This window comes from Panthera leo, chromosome C2 (assembly GCF_018350215.1).
Source record: "Panthera leo isolate Ple1 chromosome C2, P.leo_Ple1_pat1.1, whole genome shotgun sequence".
NCBI classification, from domain to species: Eukaryota; Metazoa; Chordata; class Mammalia; order Carnivora; family Felidae; genus Panthera; species Panthera leo.
Window position 1 is genome coordinate 28,166,110 of NC_056687.1, and position 26,593 is coordinate 28,192,702.

Sequence of the window (26,593 nt, forward strand, 5' to 3'; positions counted from 1 at the left end):
AGAATTAAGAATCCTGATTCATAGCTTGCTGATTACCACTTATAGTTTAAAAACAATTATTCCAAATATATCTTTTTGTAATTAGCAGACTTATAACCAAAGCAGAAGAAATGGAGTGTTTCTTTCTACCATCCATTCCTGTAGTTTCCGCTAACATGCTACTATGAAGTTGAGAATAAATGCACAAAAACATATATCCCATCTGATTCACTGGTCATATCAGTATGGCAAATTCCATGCTACCATCTGGAGCTTTTCTTACCTCCTGAAATTGAAGTCAGGAAGTGAACGCTTGTTTAGATGAAAACTTAAGCTTCACAAAAAATTTAATCGACTATTTTGAGATCTCACACTGCTTAATTATGCCGTGAATAGTGAATGGACTCTTACGAACAGATTATTTTACTGGTGGCCCTAAACCAACTTCCTGTGGGACTCACTCTCTTCCCGCCCACACTGGTGTCCTTCCTGCCATGTTTCAGCAGTCATTCTTACGATTGCAATGGGAAAAGAGGAACATGGGTGTTGGAAACCCAGTGAGTTCACCTCTGTGTTGTTCAGGTTACTATTGCTGCATACCAGTTAACCCCGAAATTGGGCAGTTTGGAATGACTGGTGTTTTTTGCTCACAATTTTATGAGTCGGGGATTTGTAAACTCTTCACCGGGCAGTCCTTGCTTGGGGCTTCTCATGAAATTGTGGTCAGTAGTTAGTTATTACTGTCATCATCCAAAGGCTCCACTGGACTCGGTGGCCAAGACAGCGCATCCATACGGCTGACACTGGAAGCAGACGGTTGTCTGGACTGTTGTCAGCTGTAGTGTTTTGACCAGAATGTCCACATGTAGCTTGCCAGCGTGGCAGTCTCCGGACAGTTGTATTCTTATATGGCATCTCAGGGCTGTAAAACATGAGTGTTCCTGCCAACGAGATAAAAGCCACATTGCCTTCTGTGACCTAACAAATCACGTTAACATTCCTTCCGCCACAATCTATGGGTTACAGGGAAGCAACAAGCTGACTTAGTTTCAAAGGAGGGGATTTAGACTCCACCTCTTGTTGAAGGAGTAGCAAGGCTCTAGAAGAACTTAGGGGATGAAAGATATTGTGGTGGACATCTTTGGAAAATACAATGTACTAAAAGTGGTGAAACACTGCTCGGCATGAATCTCAATTCTATTTATTATTTCTGTTGTTGAATATTCTATGATACTGCTAATGTTGCTTTAACTCACTTTAATGGTGTTTCTAGTTCTTTCGATGTTTACTTTTCTTCCTTTTTTGGCTAAAAAGAATCACTTAGTGGAATCCAATTTGCTGGTTTCAGATACAGGTTAGTCTCTCTAATAATGTGGGTCTGTATTATTAAATTGTAGCAGATACACGATTTGTTAGAAATACTTGCTCTCTTCACTTCCCCTTTCCAATCAGGTGGCCTGCTTGTCTTTACCCTCGGCTTGTCTCACTGTGATCACACTATGTCTGGGAAAGAATTCTGAAAGTTTCTGCAAATTGCAGAACTCCTGGCACACCTGGGTTTCCCAATGTCTGCTTTTCAGAGCCCCCGTCTAGATACAGAAATACTATGGTTCAAACTGGCCTGTAATTTAGCCTTTGGATTTCTCATATTTTTTAACCTGGGCTATGTACCCGGCTGTTGTTTGAACATCTGGAACTCACCTGCTCCTTCTGATTTGATAACATTATTGAACTTGACCTCTGGTATCAGTCCTTATCTTGTGAAACCTTAGTTCTTAACCCTGGATAGATCACCTTAGGCATGAGAGTAGGAAGTCTGTTCATAGTTTTTTTTCTATAGACATTTCAGGATCAAATGTTATCTTAATATAAGATTGCTTTGTGATAGCTGAACACAGTATTTTATATTCTCATTAGAATCTAGGTTCTCGTGTTGACTAAGACCTTAGCATTAAGAATTAGATAGTCTAAGAGTTGAATCCTGGGCATGTAACTCCCTAGGTCTCAGCTTTCTCATCTTCAAAATGCAAATAATATGAGAACATATACTAAAGGGTTGTTGTGAAACATATAGGAGATAGTGAAGTTCTGCCACTTGGTCTGGTAACTACACTTAGTAAATGCTCAACCATACTAGTTGTTATTATCATCATCCTCATTATTTCAAGTAGGAGCTTTAGTTTTTTCAGCTTTGTATATCCAGCACCTATGACAATACCTCTCACAGTAAAGCCCTCAGTGGTGAATAAATAAATGCGTATCTGTTGAATCTTTAAAAAAAGATAAATTGGATGAAAAGTGTAAATTTTTTTTAATGTTTATTTATTTCTGAGACAGAGAGAGAGCATGAGTCAGGGAGGGGCAGAGAGAGAGGGAGACACAGAATCAGAAGCAGGCTCCAGGCTCTGAGCTGTCAGCACAGAGCCTGACGCGGGGCTCGAACTGACAAGCTGTGAGATCATGACCTGAGCCACAGTCGGACACTCAACCGACTAAGCCACCCAGGCGCCTCCAAAAAGTGTAAATTTTTGTCAAAATCAAAATTATTCTCATGACACACCTACCATAAAAAAAAGTTAGTCGTACCAGGATTGGCATCACTGGGATGATCTGGAACCTGTGGTGTGGAACTGAAGAAGCAGAGAGGAAGAAGGCAGGTTCAACAGTGGTGGAAGTCAGTCCAGCCAGACCCCTGGAATGCTGTGTCTTGAAAGACACAGACGGGTGGAGGGCATCTGGATAGGCATATGACATCACAAAGCCCAATATAATGACAAGACATCGCAGGAAGAAGTCCTGAGTAGGGGTTGGTGTCTGGAAAGTATGTCCAAGACTCAATCATAGTCAAGGACCAAATATTTATGCCTGGAAAATCCCTGAAAAGCCAGGCAAGACCTTGGTCCTAATATACTCAGTATTAGGCTAAGGGATTAGGCTTAAGAGAAAAAGGCATGAGCCCAGAAATGCGAGGGCGACCTGGGGATTTAGACTCAAGAATAAGGCTTACATGCAAATGCCAGATCAGAACCAAACCAGCAGAAAGGTAGAAATCATGCTAAGTCCTTGGAATATTGAACTCGAGTTCACCAAATGTCCTCTAATCAAAATCAAAATGATTTTTAGATCCCGGGGCAGGACTGAATCTGCAGACAGAGGCCATATGACACCAGATGTGAAGAAGGGAGATTTGAGAAATCATCACTTTTGAATGAGATTTTCCTCTCGTTTTGCATCTGCAGCAAATCTCTGTAAGAGCATCATTTCAAACATTCTCTAACTTAAAATTTAAGCTACGAATAATTTACTTTTGCGTTGGTCTATGGTGGTACATTCATATGTCCCCACGGTAACCTACAGATATTACCCTTTCTCTCTCTCTCTCTCTCTCTCATAATTTATTTATATATAATTCATAATTCATGTACCATACAATTCATTCATTCAAAATGAATCAAAATTCACTCAAAATCAATCTACAATTCAATGATTTTTTAGTATATTCACAGAGTTGTGCAACTATGACCACAATAGACTTTGGGAACATTTCATCACCCCAAAAGAAAATCCGTATCCATTAATGGTCAGTCCCCATTCCCATTCCTCTTCTCTGAACCCCTGGCAATCACTAATCTACATTCTTTCTCTATGGATTTGCACATTCAGGACATTTCATATAAATGGAATCATACAATATGTAGTCTTGTGACTGGCTTCTTTCACTTAGTATAATATTTTCAAGGTTCATCCATGGGCGTGCCTGGGTGCCTCAGTCAGTTAAGCATCTGACTAGGGCTCAGGTCATGATCTCCCAGTTTGTGGGTTCAAGCCCCATGTCGGGCTCTGTGCTGACAGCTCGTAGCCTCAAGACTGCTTCAGATTCTGTGTGTGTGTGTGTGTGTGTGTGTGTGTGTGTGTGTCTCTACACCTCCTCAGCTTGTGCTGGTCTCTCTCTCAAAAAATAAAAGAACGTTAAAAAAAAAAGGTTCATACATGTGGCAGCATAAATCAGTACTTCATTCCTTTTAATGGCTGAAGAATATTCCGTTCTATAGACATATTACATTTTATTTATCTATTCATCAACTGATGGACATTTGGGTCATTCTTATTTTTGGGCTACTATGAACATTTGTATACAAGATTTTGTGTGGACATATGTTGTCATTTCCCTTTGATACATATCTAGCAGTATAATAGATATCACTCTTTACAGTTCTTACAAAACTAACTGATGTCATTTAAAATTTATTTTAACAAATTTTTTGATAATTTCCTCTTCCATCCTAGGTACTCCTTTTTAGTCCTAAAACACAAAAATCAACAAAATGGATAAAGTACCTGCCTTCATGGAATATATATTCCACCAAAGGACTGTAACCCCTTGAGAAAAAAATTTGTAATTCTTTTATTTCCTGACCTCTCCACAGTGCCTAGCATAGTTCTACTCAATAAGTTAACATAGAAAATTAATTTGCATGCCCACAACCTTTGGAAAAACCATAAGAATGTTTAAATAGAATTTAGTGCATCTCTCATCTACGGGACTATAGAAACTCCAATCCCTTTTAAACTCCTCTAATTTGTTAAGGAAGTTCTCATTTTATGTGTGCTCCTAAATGTAGCTCTCCTGCCTACCATGAGGCATCCACTATTTCCCTCTCCATCTTGGAATGTGGACTCAAGGGGACCCAAGCTCCTACTTTGCTATCCTGACAGTGAAAACACTTGTGGCTTTCTGTTCAGGGTTTTCAGAACTTCTCCTGATGCTCCTGTTATGTATTTAGGCCTCCCTTCTGTTTTTCTGAATGCCAACCTGTTCTACAGCTACCTCTTCCAATGTGAAAAACATCCTCCACTCTCCTCAGGTTATACATTATAAAGACTACAGCCATACCCCCTTATCTATGGTTTTACTTTGGACAGTTTTGGTTTCCCGTGGTCAACCATGTTGGAAGCAGATAACCAGAAGGTCAATGGTAGCTTAACACTAAGTCCAATGCCTATGTCATTCACCTTACTTCATCTCACGACAGAGGCATTTTATCATCTCATGTCATCACAAGAAGGGCAAATACAATACAATAAGATATTTTGAGAGAGACCACATTCACGTAACTTTTTGTTACAGGATATGCTATACTTGTTCTATTTTATTGTTATCGTTAATCCCTTACTGTATCTAATTTGCAAATTAAACTTTAGCATATAGGTATATATGTATATGGTTCAGTATGATCCTCAGTTTCAGGCATCCACCGGGGGTCTTGGAATATATTCCCTGTGGATAAGGGGGAACTGCTGTATTCTATTACTGAGTGTCCATGGCTAGCCTTTACTTTAAAAAACTCATAGAGACATTTCTGATCCTGGGATTTTATTGCTGCTTTCTTCTCTTCTCTTCTCTTCTCTTAGACCCAGAATTGCTGGGGTGGGGAGGTCAGACCTGTCCCCGCTTTGCCTTCTGACAACAGCCAATTATGGAACCAGTTTTGTGCATCTTGAATCTCTGTTTTCTCACAATAAATTTCTCTACTTGCTGGTCTCTGGTTGTTCATGCAAACAGACCCTTGAAGGATCCTTCTTGCAAAGTTTCCAGACATCAGCAAAAGGTCTGAATTATGAGGATGAGCAGATTAAGTCTCAAACTTTGTTCCTGCTGTAGTAGCATTTAGTGTAAAATGTGATCCTACAACATTCTGTTCAGCATGTCTTGTGACCACCCACAAGTGAGTCTGTTTCAATTGTGGCTTTGTATATATGAGTTTGGAAATAGATTTAGGAGTGGGCCAACAGTTCAGGTGATTTCAATACGATCTGGCAGCACTCTCAATCCAGTGATTTAATTTGTATCTTTTGCAAGTCACTAAAATGCTCTGAAATTCAAGCTCCTCTTTTGTAAGAAGGGGGTTAGAGCGATAATGATAATAACTTATGTTTGCTGTATACTTCTGGGAACTACACACGATTTCACATCATCAGCTTGATGATCTCTCACATCAATTCCATGAAATAGTTGCTATTTTTCTGCAAGGTAGAATCATTCTAACTAATATACATGGATTATAAAAAGTCATGCTTATTACTTTTAAAATGAGACACAGACAGGATTCATTCACTTCATGAAACTTTCTATGCTATTTTGTAAATAACTAATTATGTAGTCAACATACTCTTTCCATAGAAAACAGATTATAATTGTTTAGCAAACATAGACCCCTTCCATAAATACTCTCATACACATGTAACTTAGGCTCCACAGACTATTTTGACTTCTGCTAAGATCCACACTTCCTCAGTTTTATTCCACACTTGAATTCCACCCAGGAGATAAAATTCAGAGAGAAGAGCTCTGAAAAAAACCTAAACTACCACAACTCTATTAAGGCAGACTGAGCAATGACAACTCACAAGGTCCAGCCCAGGACCATCTACCTTGTCTCACTTTCCCACCCAAAATTGGACCAGTGTTCCCACGGTGATGGGTCTCCCTTGAAACTTCAGTGAAATAGATCACAGGGATAGTACAAATCCACTCTATGGGCTTTCTTTCTTCCTTTAGTCTTTGCCATGAGACCAGCAGGCTCTGGACTTTTATTTCCTTTTCATACAAGTACCTGTATTATTTTCTTCTTGATAGTGAAAAGAGAACCACTTGGTTAGGCATCAACTTGGTGCATGCTTTACTGCTTGACTGCATGCTTTACTAGCTGCTCTGAGATATTTGGCCAGGAATTTCGTTTTGATTAACACAGTCTGTTATATGATTGAAGAAAAGATTAATTTGTTAAGAATTATAAGCACAAAGTGGGTTGGGGGGAGCCAGGGGCCAGAAGAATTGTTGATAATCATAAATTTTTGCATTAAAATTCTAGCTTATTAAGTAATCAGCATGGGGGTGTCTGATTGGCTGATTAGATGCAGAGGCAAATGATTTGTTGCTTTTTTAGGGAAATTTCCATCAAAGTAGTTCCACCTAGAGAATTTAAATTAATGTATTATTTTAAATCCATGTATATTTATTTCAAATTGAGTTATCCTGCATAACAAAGGAGTTGTGGAGTTTTTTGGTGGGTGTTTTTTTTGTTGTTGTTTTTTGGTTTTTTTCCATCCAGAATACTCTTGGCTTCCAGGATGGTGAAAGGGCTGAAAGAACCTTTTTCAGGCCTTAGCTCCACACCAATGACATAGTTTCACTCTTTCTCTCTTCTTCCTCCTCTCCTTCCCTCTCCCTCATTTTCTCCTCACCAACCAACCAAAATCCTGAATCCTAAAGTTCCAATCTCCCTCCACAGGCTTATTAGAAAAAACCTTGGGTGGAAGAAAACTGACAAAGTGTGGACCTGAGCTTAAGGCAAAGTAGTTAGTCTGTGTTAGTATTTCTTACAATTCTGTTTTGTTTTGTTTTGTTTTTTTCTGCAGCTATATCCTTTGAATTTAATTAAAGTGATTCAGTTGGTAGTAGTTCAACCAAGGAACTCACATTTTAGCTCAAACTTCAAAGATGAGAAAGGTGAACAGTGGTGGTTAAGATGATCCTTAGAAGGGCCTTGGTCTCTTGAACAGTTACATTTAAAAAGTGGACTGGGGGCGCCTGGGTGGCTCAGTCAGTTAAGTGTCCAACTTGAGCTCAAGTCATGATCTCATGGTTCATCAGTTCAAGCCCTACATTGGGCTCTGTGCTGACAGCTCAGAGCTTGGAGCCTGCTTCAGATTCTCTGTCTCCCTTTCTCTTCTGCCCTTCCCCTACTCACGTCTCTCTCTCTCTCTCTCTCTCTCTCTCTCTCAAAAATAAACATTAAAAACAAAAAAAAAGGTGGACTTGGAAACAAGCTATCCCCCTTTATCCCTAGCTAGAATTTCTTCAAAAGGGCTACTGAGTCAAGCTACAGGTAGCTTTTGAGAGAGTTCAAAACCATCCCATCCCTTAGGAACATTGAGGACATGTAGGGGAAGGACATGTAGAGTCAAGGACAGTCTTCCTTATCTGCATATGCCTGAGCTAGGATCTTTTCAAAGGCACCACAGGAACTTCCCGCTAAGATTCCATTTGGAAGGCTGAAAAAAAAATCACAATTTGCTAATCATGAAGGCTCTGGCAACACCCCCAGGGGTCTGAGCCAAGGAGGGTAGGAAACCACTGTGTACCTCTGCTCTATTTGGAACCTGGAGAGCAGCTAATCCTACCAGACCTCACACCCTTGTTTATTCTCAGTCCCTGCCCGACATTCAAGTCCCTTTGACCATCTACCCTCTCCCCTACTCTCCGTCCCTAACTTCCCTTCTGCCTGTGCACTTCTCTCTTGCCTTTACCATCATGGCCTCCAATTTCCCCATTCTGTGACACCAAAACCCCTCCACTATACCTTCTTGTACCTTCTTGGCTTAACTAAAACCTAATAGTCCCCAAAACTAATATTTCCCATGCAGACCTTTATAATGAAAAGGAATGGTGGTTATCTCCTCCTTCCCCCGTTGAAACTTTTACACTAAACCATTATTCCCCTACATGTCAAAGTCTGCCCTTTGGGGCTGAGGTCAACTAGCTATTCTCCTTGTTAGTGCCTTTTACTGACATCCAGTTTGGGCACCTGGAGCACATATTTCCTTTTAACTTGTGAACTTCTTAACTTTTGCTATTACCCTAGTTAAGTTAAATAGCCATTTAGGTGATATTTCCAAAACATTTTCCTCACAGTTTCATCTTTAACTCCAAATCTTCCATTTCCCCTGTACTTGAAATACCTTTCACATATAGCCACATAGTGGCCCTTGAAACCATCCCCAAATACTCCATGTCTGAAATGTGCCTCCTATTCATGGACCAAAACCTCTTGACATTGCTGCTGCCTCCAACGTTTACTCCCATTCTGCCAACTGAGCTGGTTTATATCACCTTGACCATTCCATTGTCTTTCAATCAGTCAGCACTTCTGGGTTAAGCCAGGCCCATTAGCTGCCAGAACTTCTTTTTTTTTTTTTTTTTTTTAATTTTTTTTCAATGTTTATTTATTTTTGAGAGACAGAGACAGAGTGTGATTGGGGGAGGGTTAGAGAGAGAAGGAGACCCAGAACCGAAGCACGCTCCAGGCCCTGAGCTGTCAGCACAGAGCCAATGTGGGGCTCGAACTCATGAACTGTGAGATCATGACCTGAGCCAAGGTGGGACGCTTAACCGACTGAACCACCCAGGCGCCCCTAACTTCTAGAACGTCTGATGTGATGCACCTACCTAGTGAAACCCCAACACTAGCTCAAGTCAACAATCCATCTCCAATGCCCTAAAAATCAGTTTGCTGAGGGCTGATACAGAAAATCATTCACTGGGATCGTACCAGCAACTGATGCCATGTTCCATAAAACCTACTTCATGCTTTCTCAATTCTCCCCCAGGCCTGATGTTTGTGCCTTTCATATTGCCATGCTTTCCACCCTAAACGAAAATGACATGGTTGGAGTGTCTCCATCATTTTCAGGAAAAGGTTCTCATATGATGTTGGGATTGTTAGGAATTGATCTCTTGGGTTCTTATATCCTGGCCAACTAAAATCCTTCCTGCAATAGAGTTCCCTGAACAAAATAAATAGAGGTGAGAAACACACTCAGAAGAAAGGTATTATCTGCATAATATCTGAGCAGTTATGGAAGTTGTCAAATCCCTGATAAAATAATCCTGAGTTTATTCATTTTCCAAATATGTACATTTAATATACAAAATATGTAATAATATATGTATAACAAAAATATAATAAATACAATGATTTAAACAAATCTTATTAAGAACTTATTAGAGGCCATTCCCATTCCTAGTAAACCCTGTGTGAGGGAACTATGTTTCTTTTATTGCTGTGTTTTTTCCCAGTGCCTAGGGCTTATAACTGTGTACAGATTCTAAAGTTATTTGAATATTCAGGTCTTCAATGAAATACTGTAAGAGCAAATCACACACCTTTTCTTGACATCCTCAGCTATTCCAAGATGGAAAAAAAATCAAGTAATCATAATTGTATGCTACTTTCCCTTTCCCTATGATCTACATCAAGTCAAAAAAATATATCTATAGGATGGATAGTTCCCATTTTGGCAACAATTTCAGATGTTTCTAATGCCCTGGTACCTGGCACCATGATTCTGGTGCCCAGAATCATTCCCTGTTGATCGGATCCAGTTCAAATAATGTAATAGACCTTCCCTTGAAGGCATTTTCTCTCTGCCCAAAGACTTTGGATCATATCCCTTGGCTCTCAGTGAGTCTGGGAGCAGCAAGTGTTGTCCAGGACCTTATAGTTAATGGTCACTAGCAAAATACCCTTAGGAGTCATACTTCACTTTCAACCTTACTCTCTAAGGCAGAGTATTCCGAGCTTTGTGAGTCTCAAAATGTCCCTGTGTCCATCAGGTAGAGTTTCTGAATCCTTGGAAGTTAGACTTTACATACAGCTGGGCTATAATGAGCTATCTGCTACCAAGACATATAATCATGGTACTGCTCTCCTGCCATACGCTGGCAAGGACCACTTTTCCCCAGTTTCTCCAGAAGGTATCCATGAGCATTTATTTCAAAGCATTACCAGTCCATTTACATTAATTAATCAGATGTGTGGAAATGCACCGGTGTTACTTTTCTAAAGCTGACCTCAGTGTACCTCTGAATCACTCTTTGATCACTAGCAAAAGAATAGTAATAATAATAATAATAATAAAGTATGTACCTTTAAGGTAGTCTATCTGGTCACATCCTGTTTAAATTATTCTCTTTGAGGTAAAAATTTATGCCTATTCAGGATTTAAATTTATTCAATTCATGGTTTAATCTCCTTAGCATGGTTGTTCTAATCTCTCAAAAGATTTCTTTGTCCTTTTGCCATCCTGCAGGGCGCAAGAGGAGCTCATCTAATGTCATAGTGTCATCTGTGTGGGGTGTATGTGTAAGGAAGGCGCCAATCTTCATTTGATCCTCCAAATTCCCATTAGATGACTGAAATGTCTCTTGCTGCATGGCCTATGGTTATTGGTTGTCAGCCTCTGCTCTTGCTACACTGGCTGCTGCTGCTATCACTTTTTTCTTCATTTTCACCCTTACAAATTTGTCCCTGCCTTCACCTTTACTCACAAGGACTGAACACTGTGCTGTCCTTATCTCCATCCCAACATCTTGCAGTCCCCTGGCCCCCTCAGCATTTTAGCACCCCCACTAACTTTTGTAACAGCTTCCAAAACTCTTCCTCCAGGCCTGCCACATAACACAGGGCTCAGGGCAGAAGTATAAATGGAGGTCCACATATCAAAATTCTAAACATTACCAAGCAAAAAATTTATTAAATATAATATATTCTATACTTTGACCTGGACAAATATACTTTTATAATGACTTAGGTCATTTGAATTTAGAAGCATTAGATTTCTCACAGTTCTACACTGAAATGTGTTGAAAGGGAAAGCAAGACCCAGTTTCTGGGGCACTTTCCATTCTCCTCCCACCAGTGGCTCCTTTCCTCTTGACTTTGAACACACCTGTGTGGAAATCCCAGCCCACATATTTAAGCTCTCATCTACACCCAATGCCTACCCCACCCCCACAAGCTCACAAATAACCATGTCTTGGCCACCACTCAGCCCTAGGGATGTACACACGGGTAGTGCGACTTGCCCTCCAGAGACGAGAGCCAGGGAGAGATGTACAAAGCCTGACGATTATCTTGGTAGAATTTCTAGCACCTCAAGGATCTAGAGTACAGCCCAGAATGTAGGAGTGGAGTGAGCTCTGGGTGGGCAAGTCTCTTTGGTCCCAAGGACTTCTAGCCTTGTAGAATAAAATTTGGTCAGCGAAAAGCCAATGTGTACCCCTTTAAAGTAAAGCGTGAGCCCCATAGCAGGGGTCTCAGAACACTGTTGGTCTCCTCCTGCTACAGGAGATCATGACAGTTGAGAAGGTGGGGAATATCTCAAGATCTTGCTTTCTGCCTCACACATCATTTCTATTCTTCTGTGGCCACCAAGGTTAAAGAGAGGCACTCACAGTGAAAAATGGGACATATCCTCTTTTAGTGCTAAGATTCTCAAGCCATTTAATGGTCCCTACCTGCCCCTATGGGTTTCAGACTTATGTCTGAAGTAAGCAAAAGAATCAGCACCAAACTGGCATCTCAACTTATTTGTTCTTCCCCCCTCCCTTTCCAGATTTCTCCAGCTAGCCCAGAGAGGGTGTCATGGTCTTCCACATAATAGGAAGCTACCCTTATATCTTGCATTCTTCATGGTTAACTATGTTGATGATACTCTTGTTGTGTATGTATTTGGGTTTTATTTACACATGCAGAGTTTTAAAGGGTTAATCTATTCTAAACTCTTATTACAAGAGTCTTCCATTTTTCTTTCCCCAGAGCTAACTTTAATTCTTTAGCTTATTTTTTCTGTATTTGTAAAATTCTAACAGCATTTAATATTATCTTTTACTTTTTAATTTTAGACATTAATCTGAAATGATTTACCAATTTCTCCCCCATTTCCCAACCTCCCCCAATGCATACTTCTGTCTATATAATAGACTCCTGATGGCAAAAATTCCTATTCTTATATCTTCCCCCCAAACTTCTGTTTCCTTCATAATTGGCATTCATATTTATAATAGAGGATCATGAAGTGACAGCTCTGTTCCTTGCATCAAACAATTCTCTAAATTCAAAAGATCCCACTCAAGATGACTGAAGATATTATCCTACCATGAAGAGAGAGAAATTTTCCAGAGTAGAATGGATGCCACCATGAAGTTAAAGGGAGTCTCTGAATCTACTCTTCTAGCAGCATTGGAATCTCTGAATGGTCGTGTTATTAGGATGGGATATATTAGACAGAAAGTAAGATACTTGAGTTTATTTTCTTAAAGTATTTTGAAGTGGGAGCAGGAAAAAGAATCAGCAAAAATAGCAGACAGAAAATCAGAAGACTCCAGAAGCATGGGAGCTAAGAAAGTAAACATTCAGGGAGTGATCATTCTGTCAGATGCTCAAAGGCCAAGATCTAAAAATCCAGTGGGTTTAATGGTTGAATTGCCAGAGTTAGACAGCAAATGTGTTTCAGCACATTTGTGAAGATAAAAAGAAGCCTTCAAGGGATGAGGAGGGTGGGACTGTAGAGTGAAAATGAAGAGTGAGTTTTTTTGAGAAGTCTGTTGAAGGGAGAGGAAGAGAGGAAAATAGGAGACAGAATGAGAAAATATGAGAGAAAAGTTTGAGATAATGGCAGGGCAAAATGTAGACTGGACAGTAAGTGATATTTACAGCAGAGTGGAAGATATCAATAGACAGTAAGATATTGAAGATGCAAAGAAAGTAGATAATCAGAGGTTCAAGGTCATAGACAGAGGTCAAGGGGTTACTTTTGAAAAGGAAGACTATCTCATCCACTGAAGCCAGAAGTAATAATAAAAGGCAGCTGAGGGGATAAACTGAGAAAGAATTCAGTATAGCTGAGGATGTGGGGAAAAGAGCTGTTTAAATGAAGAAAGGAAAACGATAGAGAAGGCTCATATCAGATGACTTGGCCATTCTTGTCAATATCCTTAGTTTGACACCAGAGGCCAGGAGGGACAGACTTGGAGGTTCAGAGAATTTTAAAAAGTTATAGAAAATTCATAGTGAATAATTTTTCATAGGAAATCAGTAAGAGGTATACATTCCTACCAGAAGAAAAGTTTTGTGTGATGTAAACTCCTGTCCATCATTCTTTGAGGATGTTTCAGGCTAACCTCATAATATCCCTTTCAACTTGTCTCAGGAAGTCAACTCAAAACCATGAACAGTTTATGTAGACTTGATTCTCCATTACAGAGACCTAGAAAGCTAGGTTTGAATTCTCGATGCTTTCTAGCTATTTCATTTTTTCTACATTGCTTCATGTTCTCCTATGGAATCATTATATGTCATTTTTGAGGCTCAAGGGAATCTGTTATTGTGTACACAGGCACTGCCAAGATATTTTCAGGTGATTCATACAGGATCAGTTTTAGAGGTGACAGAAGGCACAGAGAATGTTTGCAGTTGGGTAAAGATAAGTGTGCATTACTAGGACTGAGCATGCAAGAACAGGAGAAAAAGGAAATATGGGATGAAAGATCCATGCCTTGTGAATCTAGGGCTATGGTTCCCAACTAGGAGTAATTTTTCCTCAGGAGGTACTTGGCAGTGGTGGTCACAGCTAGGGGGTATATTACTGGCATCGGGTGGGTAGAGACCAGGGCAGCTGCTGACCATCCTGCAGTGCCCAAGACAGCCCTCCACAACAAAGAATTATCTGGCCCAGGATGTGAAGAGTGCCAAGGTTGAGAAACTCTGGTCTGGAGACCCTGGAGGAAAGCAAAACTTTGGCAGGCACAGTGTCCTTTTTATCCTGTGCCAAGCAACTGACAATGATCCTTGAGGACATTGATATTAATTATAATATAACATAAAATATTCTCATTATTTCCCCAAGAGACACGATTAAGTAATGCTTGAGTACTTACTGACTTAATTCAAAGAAATTATACATATTTTAAGGTGTGGCGAAAGCCAATTTTTGTACTGTGTCCACACTGTGACGTCTTTGGCTGTATGCCACATAGCTCATGATCGGATGGTAGGTTGGGAGTGTATTATCTATACTGACAATAGATACCAGAATTATTATGGAATGGCACATCATACCCACTGGTTGCACCCTGGCCTAGTGCTATTATCTAGGTGCTAAGAGGTCAGGTCCAGAATCTGAAAAACTAACACATCTTCTATTACTATGTTCCATTACAATCTCGTATTTGCCATGCCCCTCCACCCCTCTCCAAAAAAATTTCAAACGTATTACAAGTCTAGAAGGAAAGGAAACAGGAGCACCTGGGTGGCTTAGTTGGTTGTGTCCAACCTCGGCTCAGGTCATGAGTCACAGTCTGTGAGTTCGAGCCCCGCGTTGGGTTTTGTGCTGACAGCTGGAGCCTGCTTCAGATTCTGTGTCTCCCTCTCTCTCTGCCCCTCCCCACTCATGCTCTGTCTCTCTGTCTTAAAAATAAATTTAAAAATTTTTTTAAAAAGGAAAGGAAAGATAATTTTGTTTTTTGTGGCCCAAAGATTCTGAGGTATTCAGCTCAAGGGGAAAGAGCTATGAGATTAAAAAAAAAAAAAAAAAGAAAGGGAGGGGGAGAGAGAGAAGAGTTCCATATGGCGTGTGAGGAGAGGAGGGGAGTTAAGGATTGAGAAGAAAGAAGAAGGACCTGGCAGTTTAATAACCTTTTCCAGCAATGGATTTATAGAACTTAGTGGTGCTTCAAGAAAATAGTGTGCCTGATGCCTTTTGAAACAGGAGTCTGTTCTCAGCTTTTCATCTTCTATGCCTCCGTTATATGTAAATTGGGTTTCATGGCATATTAGAGCTGTGAAGATAATTTAATATGCCAAAATGCGTTATGGATCATTTGTGCATCAACTCTGCAGTTTAAACAGCAGTCACTGAATCGGAACTCAAAACTTCCCTTGCCAAATCACAGAGAACTTGAGGATGAACTCAAATGAGCGCAGCACCTGTGTCTGAAGAGAGCCACCGCATTCCTCCACCTGTTCCAGGTACATACCGCAAATGGTGGGTGTGCTTACTTGTTTCCATTGCAATAATGCAAGCAAGACTAAGAAGAAGAATTGTCTTCATGCAGTGTTGTCGATAGAGTTCCTAATTCTCTTACTGTGTCATCTTTGCCTGGTCATCAGAAACAGAAGTTAAGATGAAATACAGCACCTAATTACACTAACCTTTTCAAAAGCAACCTGCTAGAAAATAATTATTCCTGGAGAGCAGGTCCATCTGACTAAGTAGAGTGCTCCTGGTTTCTCTGTATTATCAGCCACGTCTGCTTTTTGAGCAATCTCAGTTGAAGAATAAGCAAATCATCATCCTTGTCGTCGTCGTCATCATCCCTTGCGATTATTTTAAAAGAAATTCTTTAAAGACTAGACTTTCAGGGATCATTTCTACAGTTTGTTAAAATGAATTCTTTAGTCCTTTCTTTTTAGAAATGTTTCTTTTCGAAATAACTGGTTTCAATTAGAGAGAAAAACACTACACTCTGCCTACTCCACAGATGTTTTTGTAAACAGAAGGTGTAGCCCCTTCTGTGGCTCTGTCTCAAGTTCTATATCAAAGGCTGGATCTGTTATATAAGGCGGAAAGACAGGGAGTGTTTGATCTCCAGTTTTCTTTTTTAGTTTTAATACCTATACTCACATAAAGTTGGTTTGAAATATCCCATGCAAATGATCGCAAAAAAAACCCTCAAAGATTGTGGATGAAACACGGTTTTAACAACTAAGTTCATTTCATGAGATGAACTGTCCCTTGTCTTGGCTAATTATGTAATGCCATTTGTACAAACTCACTTTTACGTTATTGTCCCATTAATTCTAAGATCTTTTATTATACATCATGTTCTGCTTCTATACTCCGAACTCTCACTTTAACTTATCACGTTCACACGAATGAAGGAACCACGGTGACAAGGACGGACTTGGGCAATGTATGGGCTGGGACCACAAAGGAATGTTTCTCCTACACATTCGTCTCACTTGTGCTCACTGGCCACATAGTTAGAGAAGTAGTCAGAAGCTGACTAGGTCACACACAGACCTCTTGAACACATGACCACAACCTGAAGGGAGAAGAGGACTTTAGGTGGATAGCTATAGGGTTGATTCAGGGTTTCTTATATGCACAGAAAAACTCAGGTCCCAAAGTTATGGCTGCCCTTATGGTTATCAGCTCCTCAGCTGCTCAGCTAGTGATGGTGGCGACACGTTTGTCCTTGGTGAGGTTTTTAATGATTTCTTCTGGGGCCATTTTGAAACATGAAAGCACAGTAGCCAGGATATGAAAATTACACATGCTGTAGGTTGGTGTGGGGACAGATGTTGGGAAGTCTTCATGCGGCACAGTGCCATAGAACTTCCAGTGTTGATGAACGTGTTCTCTATCTACATTTAATATAGTAGCTACTAGCCACGTGTAGGCATTGAGCATTTAAAGGTGCTAGCATGACTGAAGAACTGAACTTGAAATGCCATTTAGTTTTAATTAATTTAAATGTACGTTGCTACCTGTGGCTAGTGGCTACTGTATTGTACAGTCTAGTTCTAGATATCTTCCTTTTTCTTTGGATGCTTATTCACTTTTTCACAAATACCATCTTGCCTTGGACCGTTATAACTCACCACGCTCTTCCAGAGAATGAAATATGGCAAATGCTCCCAAATGTATTTTGGAAATATATCCGCTAGAGCATTTCTGCAGTATTTGAGCTACTAGTTAATGAATGAACTATATACACTGGTTGAATAAAGCTAATGATAGCTATTGCGGATGGATTCCAACACGTTTAAATAATATAGCTGGTCTTATTCTGACCGCCTTTGAATTCTGAGTTCTGTGTCCTTAGCTATCCTCTCTGAGCTCTATCCTGAACTGCAGGATTAATTCATGTAATTCTCATTAGCCTCGGTGCAAGTTACCTGTGGAAATCTTCTAAGCAACAATGAGGGAAGCAGCCTCCTTGCCTTTTCTGGTTTTTGGCTAACCTGTATTGTTAAGAAACCCCTCATGCATTGTGCCACACCCGTGCTGAAGGAAATCACAGGTTCAGGAGGTGAGGCTAGGCAAATTCTGTGTGGTAAAGTTGGGTTAGCTTCTTCATTCCTTGACTTGACATTTGTGTCTGGTAATATTCCTCTTAAAAAGCTCTAATGGACTGCTGTTCTGAGCCTGCAGAGGATTTCTTCAATTCTCAATTAAATGTTAGGCAACATGCTGTTAGAACCGCTGTGGTCATAAGCACGGATATTAAGCAAATGTCCTTTTTGGTGGTTGTGTCAAATCATGCCCATGACAATTACAATTCAAAAATTAGGAACTGATAGGATTAAATAATAAACATAAGTGTTAACAGACTTTGCTCCACATGACATATGTGATTTTTGTTTACCTGATGCTTCCATGTCCCACATGAGTGAAGGGCGGGAGTTCTCGGTTTCCAGACATCTTTGGTCGCAGACCCCGAGTCACGTGATGCGAGATCAGCATATAGAGGAAGGGGGGGATTTTTAGAAGCATTCAAATGTTTGGTCCAATAAAGGACAATAAATGGAATAGAACATGAAAGAATTAGATTCACATTCTGTGAGGGATGGGTTTCTGCATTGTTCCAGGCCCAGAGAGAAAGCGTGGATTCTTCTCTCTTCCCAAAGCAACTCATCTAGCCTTCTGCTTTGACAAACTCTTTATCTCCTTAATCTTAGGAGCCCAAAGACTTGCTAATTTCCACATTTTCTTTAAGATCTTGTTTCTTCATAGCTTTTCTGGGGTCCAAACATACTTGCCAAACTTTCTGCATTCAATTCCTCCCAATCATTTTCTACTATGTCCTTGGTCTCTCTCCTGCTGAACTGGAACTAGATCAAGTTGTGACAATTTCTGTAGTTGGTTTTTGAAACCATTCCTCTGCCTGATTAGATTATTTTTTCCAGATGGTAAATGTTATTCCAACAGTGCTATGGGCAGAAGAAAAGGCAGAGCCATCCATTTAGGATATTAATTCTACTGACAAATTCTTCATGTTGTTATGACAGAGTAGGGACTGAGTCACTCTTTTCAGTGGATATTGACCTTTAGGGGAAATCACATGCACAATGGAGTGCAAAAGGTGGGAAGATGAGATCAATGTGCTCTCATCTGCCTTGGTCATCAGGGTTAAAGGAGAGTGAAATTGGTAAAGTTAGTTTCCTCTAAGTTCTCCTTTTCTACCCAAGAGAAACTTTCCTTGTCTCCACTTAGCAGCCATTGTCTACAAATACAGAATTGACTCATTCTTTGAGCCCACTTGGGCTGCTATAACAGAATATCATAGACTAGATGGCTTACAGAAAGGAAAAATCTTTTCTCACCATTCTGGAGGCTGGGAATCTAAGATCAGGGCACCTGCAGATTTGCTGTCTGGTGAGAAATCCTAGTTCCCACTAGAAATCCCCACTTCTTGGTTCATATCCTTACATGGCACTGTATCCTCATATGGCAGAAGGAATGAGGGAACTCTCTGGGGTCTCTTTTATATGGGCACTCATTCTATTTATGAGGCCTTCACCCTGACAATCTAATCACTTCCCAAAGACTCTAACTTCTAATAACCATTCCTTTGGGGATGGTTTCAACTTATAAATTTGGGGAGGACACAAACTTTTAGTCTATAGCACTAACTTTACTGGGTATTATGTGGGTCTGGAGAAGTTTCTTCCACCTGCCACCAACAGGTCATGACTAGTCTTCCTGCTTACCCCACTCAGCTCTGTCTGCCTTAAGAGGCAGAATTATCTCACTTCAAGAGGTGGTAGGCATTACCTGACTTACCGGCTAGAAAAAATATTGTTTGGAAGGGGATAACAATCTTTGATCACCGAGGCATAATGCAAATGCTACCCTCTTAGAACAGGAACTCTTCTACGAATTCCACAATGTCAAAGAGGTCACTTCACAAACAAACGTGTGAAGCTCTAAAGAAGAGAGCAAAAGGGATTTTCTTCTGCCAAAATAATACACAAGCATTTTACCTCTGCCTTCTTGGGAATCACCCCTTCTGTAGGGAATTTTCCATTTCCAGGGCTTTTCTTCTGCCACGCTGAGAAGAGCTGGCCACAGCGGGAGAAAGGCAGCAACACAGTAGAGCTGTGGGAGAGAGATCCGGGTGCAAGCAGGCCTGCAGAATCTCACAGGCCACACCGTGCAGGTTGTAAGGCACTTACTTCACCTACACGTAGGGTCGCCTCCATCCAAACAGAGGCAACTGCATTAAAAATTGAAAGCAACAAAAATTGAATGCATCATGTCAACTCAGGCCTCGGGCACGAGTTATTCAGCTTGCTAAGTCAATTCCATCTGACTTAATCTGCCTTTCGAAGGCAGTGGACAATGAGAGGAGCAGTCTGAGTACTTTTCTCATTTTATCTGCTTGTGTTGCTCTTTGGAGTCCTTCCAAAATGTCTGCAGGTTGGGTGCTAAAAGACCCCAAAATGAGTCCCCCAGAATAAGCATGATCTCAGCACATCACGCTGTCTGCATGCCCGCTTTCTCATCAGGTTATCCTATCCCTCTTTGAGGACAGATCAGAATATCCTGGTTTTTCTTGTTGCCCTATCTTATTACTTGCAAATGGCAATCTAATTTATTGTCTCCCAAACACCATGCATTCCTTAGCTATCTCATTTTTTCTGATTTATTTATCTTCATCTCTCCCCCCCCACCCCCAGATTTTATTCATTTCCATTTTCCTTAAAGTACTTCATTATGTTATCTCCTTATTTAGAGCCTCTTTGGATGGAGGGAAGCAGGAAGATGCAGAGGACAGCAATAGCTTCGTGACATTATTTGGAGGGTAATTTTTATGCTGCTAATGAATCCCTAGATAACCTCTGGAAAGTCAGTGAGCCTCTTTCAGTCAGAATTTCTTCACCTTGAAAAAATGAGAAAAGAACAATGCACCCCCTGAGGTGACCATGGGGAATAACACAAAATGAAATCAGGGGCACCTGGTTAAGCTTCCAAATTCTGCTCAGGTCATGATCTCACAGTTTGTGGGTTTGAGCCCCACATTGGGCTCCATGCTGACACCTCAGAGCCTGGAGCCTGCTTCGGATTCTGTGTCTCCCTCTTTTTGCCCCTCCCAGGCTTGCGCTCTGTCTCTTGTTCTCACTCTCTCTCTCAAAAATAAACAAGCATTTAAAAAAAAAGAAATTAATAAAGTGAAAGTGATTTACAAATAAGTATTTGTGAAGATCACAGGAATCTGTTCCCTTGCAGATCAATTGCAATGTCTCTTGTTTTGGAACATGACCATTTCTACAGGGTGGAGGGGGAGAGACCTTTAAATGTGTTAAGAAGTTCATCTCTTTGATGCTTTGTGGCCATAATGCCCATAAGGAAGGTCATAATAGCACCTTCGACAAAATCAACTGTTTTCATTTGTACCTTAATTATAGTCAGGACTGATTTAATGATTGGAGCATGCTGATAAAGTTTCTACTCCTACCACAAAGTATCTTCCTGATTCAGATGTGAAAATAATCTAAATCCTCACCTTAGAAATGTTGTTCCTTTAGGCCTTAAAGGCTTTTGGTTCTTTAGTAATCCTCAAACTCAATGATAATAAATAAATATATATACACATATATACTTAATATATATTAATATGTGTTACTTTATTTATGTACATATCGCTCATCTATATCATATATATCACATCCATATACATCATATGTAATGTATGTAAACTCTCATATGTCTATTATCCTTCTTACATATGTATAAGTAAATACACAACAAACATACATATGAAAGATAACGCTTTATGGATTATTGTCAAGTAACTAAGACTAGAGAAGACTAGAGAAGTTGAGGAATTAAAAAGAAGGTAAGAGGTCAATAAATAGCTTGCCTACATTATAGTTTTGCCATGGATTCAATTTATTAAAAATGATTTTTAATATTTAAGTGGACTAAGATTTCTAGGAAAATTATGAATGTAATACAGATAGCTCCTGCATACTCAGTTTCCCCTAACATCGTACAATAATATGGTATATTTGTTACAATGAATGAATCAATAATGATGCATTATTATTAACTAAGCCCACTGCAAACATCACACTTCATAGTGAAAAGCTAAAAGATGAGGAACAAGACAAGGATACCTGCTCTCCACATTTTCATTTATACAGTGCAGGACATCCTACCCAGAGCAGCAAGGCCAGAAAAAGAAATACAACACATCAGAATCAGAAAAGAAAAGTACAATAGTCTCTATTTGCAGATGACATAATACTGTACATGGAAAACTCTAAAGACTCCACCAAAACAGAACTAATAAATGAATTCAGTAAAGTTGCAGGATACAAAGTCAATATACAAAAAGTAGTGAGTTTCTTATTCTAACATCAAACTATCAGAAAGGGAAGTTAATAAAACAATTCCATTAGTAGTTGCATCAAAAAGAATAAAATGCCCAGGAATAAATTTAACCAAGGAAGTGAAAACTCTGTACACTGAAAACTATACAACATTGATGAAAGAAACTGAAGACACAAATAAATGGAAAAATATTCTGTGCTCATGGATTGAAGGAATTAATACACCATATACTAAAATCAATTAAAAATGGATTAAAGGCTTAAATTTAAGATCTGAAATTCCTAGAACAAAACATAGGAGGTAAGCTCCTTGACATCTGACTTGGAAATGAATATTTTGGATTTTACACCAAAAGCAAAGGCAACAAAAGCAAAACTAAACAAATGGGACCATATCAAACTAAAAAGTATCTGTACAGCAAAGGAAACCATTAACAAAATGAAAAGGCGACTTACCCAATGGGAGAAAATATTTGCAAATTATGCATCTGATAAGGGATTAATATTTAAAATATATAAAGAACTGACACAATTCAACATCAAAAAACTAATCTGATTAAAAAATGGGCAGAGGAACTGAATACACATGTTTCCAGAGAAGACATACAAATGGTCAACAGGACATGAAAAGGTGCCCAATATCTCTAGTCATCAAGGAAATGAAAATAAAAATCACAACGAGATAGCATCTCACACCTGGCTTTCATCAAGAATAGCTCTCATCAAGAAGACAGGCGATAACAAGTGTTGGCAAGGATATGGAGAAGAACAGATACACTGTTGAAGGCAATGCAAATTTGTTCAGCGATTATGGAAAACAGTATGGAGGTTCCTCGAAAAATTATATACAGAAACACATTTTTATCCAGCTAGTCTACTCCTGTGTATGTATCCAAAGAAATGAAAACAGGCTTTCAAAAATATATCTGCAATCCCATGTTTATTGCAGCATTATTCACAGTAGCCAGGATGTGGAAACAACATAAGTGTTTGTCAATGGTAAGTGAATAAAGAAGATATGGCATATATATATGCATGCCACATCTTCTTTACACACACACACACACACACACACACACACACACACACTGGACTATTATTCAGCCATGAGAAAGAAGGAAATCCTGCCATTTGTGACAACATGGATGGACCTTGAGGGCATGATGCTAAGTGAAATAAGCCAGATAGAGAAAAACGAATACTCCGTGATGTCTTTTATATGTGGAATATTAAAAAAAAAAGGCAGGGGGGCTCCTGGGTGGCTCAGTTGGTTTAGCATCCAACTCTTGGTTTCAGCTCTGGTCATGATCCCACAGTCATGGGATCAAGCCCCACATCGGATTCCACGCTGAGCGCAGAGCCTGCTTGGGATTCTCTCTCTCCCTCTCTCTCTGTCCCTCCACCACTTGCTCTCTCTCTCTCTCTCAAAATAATTATATATATTTGTACACCCAAGCTCATATAAAGAGAGTGGAAAAGTAGTTGCCAGTAGGCTGAGGCAGCAAAATAGGGAGAAGTTGGTAAGAAGGTATGAACTTCCAGCTGTAAGATGAGTGAGGTCTGAGGATCTAATATATAACATAGTTGATAGCATACTATGTCACTGAAATTTACTGAGAGTAGAACTTAAATGTTCTCATAGAAAAAAAAAAAGATAGAGGTGCCTGGGTGGCTCGGTCAGTTGAGCATCCAACTCTTGATTTCAGCTCAGGTCATGATCTCACTGTTCGTGAGTTTGAGCCCCACATCAGGTTCCGAACTGGCGGTGCTTGGGATTCTCCCCCTCTCCCTCTCTCTGTCCTTCCTGTGCACACATACATACTCAAATAAATAAACTTAAAAAAATAAACATAAATTTGTGAGGTGACAGGTGTGTTAATTAACTAAATAGGAGAATCCTTTCACAATGTTCATGTATATCAAACCACAATGTGTAAGTATCTTACCGTGCTGTCATTTTTACCTCAATAAAGCTAAAAAAAAAATATTCCACACTTACTTTGGATTTTCTTAGTTTTTACCTAGTGTCTTTTTCTGTTCTATGATCCCATCAAGCATACCATATTAAATTTATTCACACTGACTCCTTAGGCTCCTCTTGATTATAATATTTCTCATATTTTTCTTGTTTTTTGATGACTTGGACAATTTTGAGGTGTACTAATCAGTATTTTGTAGAATTGGTGTTTGTCTGTTGTTGTTTTTTTTTCTAATACAACTGGAGTTATGGGTCTGTGGGGAGGAAAACCACACAGATAAAGTGCCATTCTCATCATATTGTATCATACCAAGGGTACATACCATCAACATGACTTACGGCCAAGAGGACTGTATCAAATTGGAGAGGTAAATGTCCCTATATAATAGGCAGCTGCTATGGAGCTCCATCTGATGGCTACTCTATGGGAATTCTGCTCAGTGTTTCTTGATCTTGATTTTTCAACAGAGGCTAAAAATCTCAATGTTTATGGGAAATATCCAACTTTTAAAGATTGACAACCAATTCAGATTTAAAACACAATTGTTCCATACTTGTATGGGCCAAGTAAAATGTCTGTGGGCCAATGTTAGTCTACGGTCATTGGTTTGTAAACTCGTTTGTAAATAGATGGTCATCATTAAAGTTTTTAAAACAAGAAAGAATCATTACCAGATCTGGCTCAGTTTGTTTCATCCTTTACAAATTATTTCTATTAGTGGTAGGAGTGAAAGAGATGGGCGGAACATAACTGGAGAGCCATTGTTCTATCACTACAAGGGATAATAACGACTTGAGCCAAGCTATGGGTAAGGGGATTTGGAGAAGGCGATGGCTTTGGAGACATTTTAGAGATAAAACTATGAGGATTGGTAACATGTTGGGTTTACCCAGTGGAGGCGAGGAAGACATCAAAGATAATGCCAAAGTTTCTGATTTGGGAGACTAAAGCAATAAAATGGCATGGTCCAAGGAAGAAATATAGGGGAAAACTAGGTTTGTAGGAGTAGATAGAAGTCTCCGAGTTCCCCAGTTGGATACATTGAATGAGCAGCTGGAAACACAAATCAGTATTTGCAAAGAAAGATCTAGGCCAGAAATCTAGGTCAGAGTGTGTCTTCAAACTGCAGGTGATAGCTGCAATCATAGCAGGGTATAAGAGTACATATAAATCAATGAGAAAAGTACATAGCCCTTCATATAGGTGGGTACAGAGAAAAGGGAGCCAGTAAAAGATGACATTAAAGATGCACCTTGTTCATTCAACCCTTTCTCTCCATTGTCACGTGTTAAAGGGTTTAAGAGTGCATACTTGGAGCTTTCACATTTGCTTCCTACTTGATCATCCACCTATCACATTACCTTTTGGTTTCTGGCCTCCATGCCTCTGTGCCTTTGAACATCTACTCTCACCCAGAGACCCCCTTCCATCTTACCATGCAGAAGACAACATATTCCTTGTCTTCTTTCCTTTCCAATAATTTATTTTCTCTCTTTGCTTGGTTTTATTTTTTTTACAACCTCTCCTTGGGTGGAGAACTGTGTTCCAACCTGTGGTTTGCTCTTTACAGGCTGTGTGGTTTTGGACAAGTATCTTAACTTCACTGAGTTTCAATATAGCTATCTGCAAAGTGGAGATAATCTCTACTTCCTGGTGTGGCTACGAGAATGAAAAGCTTTAACAGCGAACTACCCATTCCTGTGCCTGGTCCTGAGCATGCATTCAGTAAATGAAGACTCACTCGTAACTCTCACTGCTCTTCCTAATCCCTTACCATTTTGTTTGCATCTCTCTGTTGTCACTGGCTAGATACATTCTTACTGCTTTCTTCCTACTGTAGTTCAAGCTCTTTGAGGACTAAGAATGGAATGTATCTGAATTTATATTTGAGCCCTTTTTCTAGAACAGAGTGTGGTGCAGTAAATAACTGAAAATATCTGTATATGTAAACACCTGCAAATAAATATCTCAATAATTATCTGGAGCATGGTAGGCCTTGACAGATAATATCAAAAGAATGAAAACGGATTATGATTTTTAAAACTCTATTCTAGGAGTGCCTGCGTGGCTCAGTCAGTTAAGCATCCAACTCTTGGTTTTGGCTCAGGTCATGATCTCATGGTTCTGTGAGCTCGAGCCCTGCATCAAGGTCTGCACTGGCAGTGCAGCCTCTACTTGTATTCTCGATCTCTCTCTCTCTCACGCACAATAAATAAACTTTAAAAGTAAAAGTAGGGGCACCTGGGTGGCTCAGTCAGTCACGCGTCCCACTTTGGTTCAGGTCATGATCTCACAGTTTGTGAGTTCCAGCCCCACATCTGCTGCTCGCCGCACCCCCCCCTCCATCGACTGTCAGCACAAAGCCCTCTTCAGATCCTCTGTTCCTCTGTCTCTGTTCCTCCCCTGCTTGCACCCACCCTCCCCCACCCCAGCAAAATAAATAAATATTGAAAACAAGAATAAGAAGGGGAAAAAAGTAAACTCGATTCTAATGTAGAGAAAGTCCAGGGAAAGGAAATCATCGTATCCTGATTGTATGAATCACAAGTAACAGTTAAATTCTAAGCCTTTGGGGTTCTAGCATATCACCAAGGGCTGTGCTCCTTTCTGAGGTAAAATATTAATCCATGCTATCACTGGAAGGAGCAGCACCCTAACCGACTGACCGGGTAA

At 39.8% G+C, this 26,593-nt stretch overlaps 1 long non-coding RNA gene across 1 annotated transcript; it reads left to right on the forward strand.

Moving 5' to 3' along the window:
- Positions 1–2,811: 2,811 nt before the first annotated feature.
- LOC122198427 lies at positions 2,812–11,287 on the forward strand. Its single transcript, XR_006192978.1, has 3 exons — positions 2,812–3,022; positions 3,103–3,227; positions 10,852–11,287. It is a non-coding gene; the product is annotated as an uncharacterized LOC122198427 (long non-coding RNA).
- Positions 11,288–26,593: the final 15,306 nt, after the last annotated feature.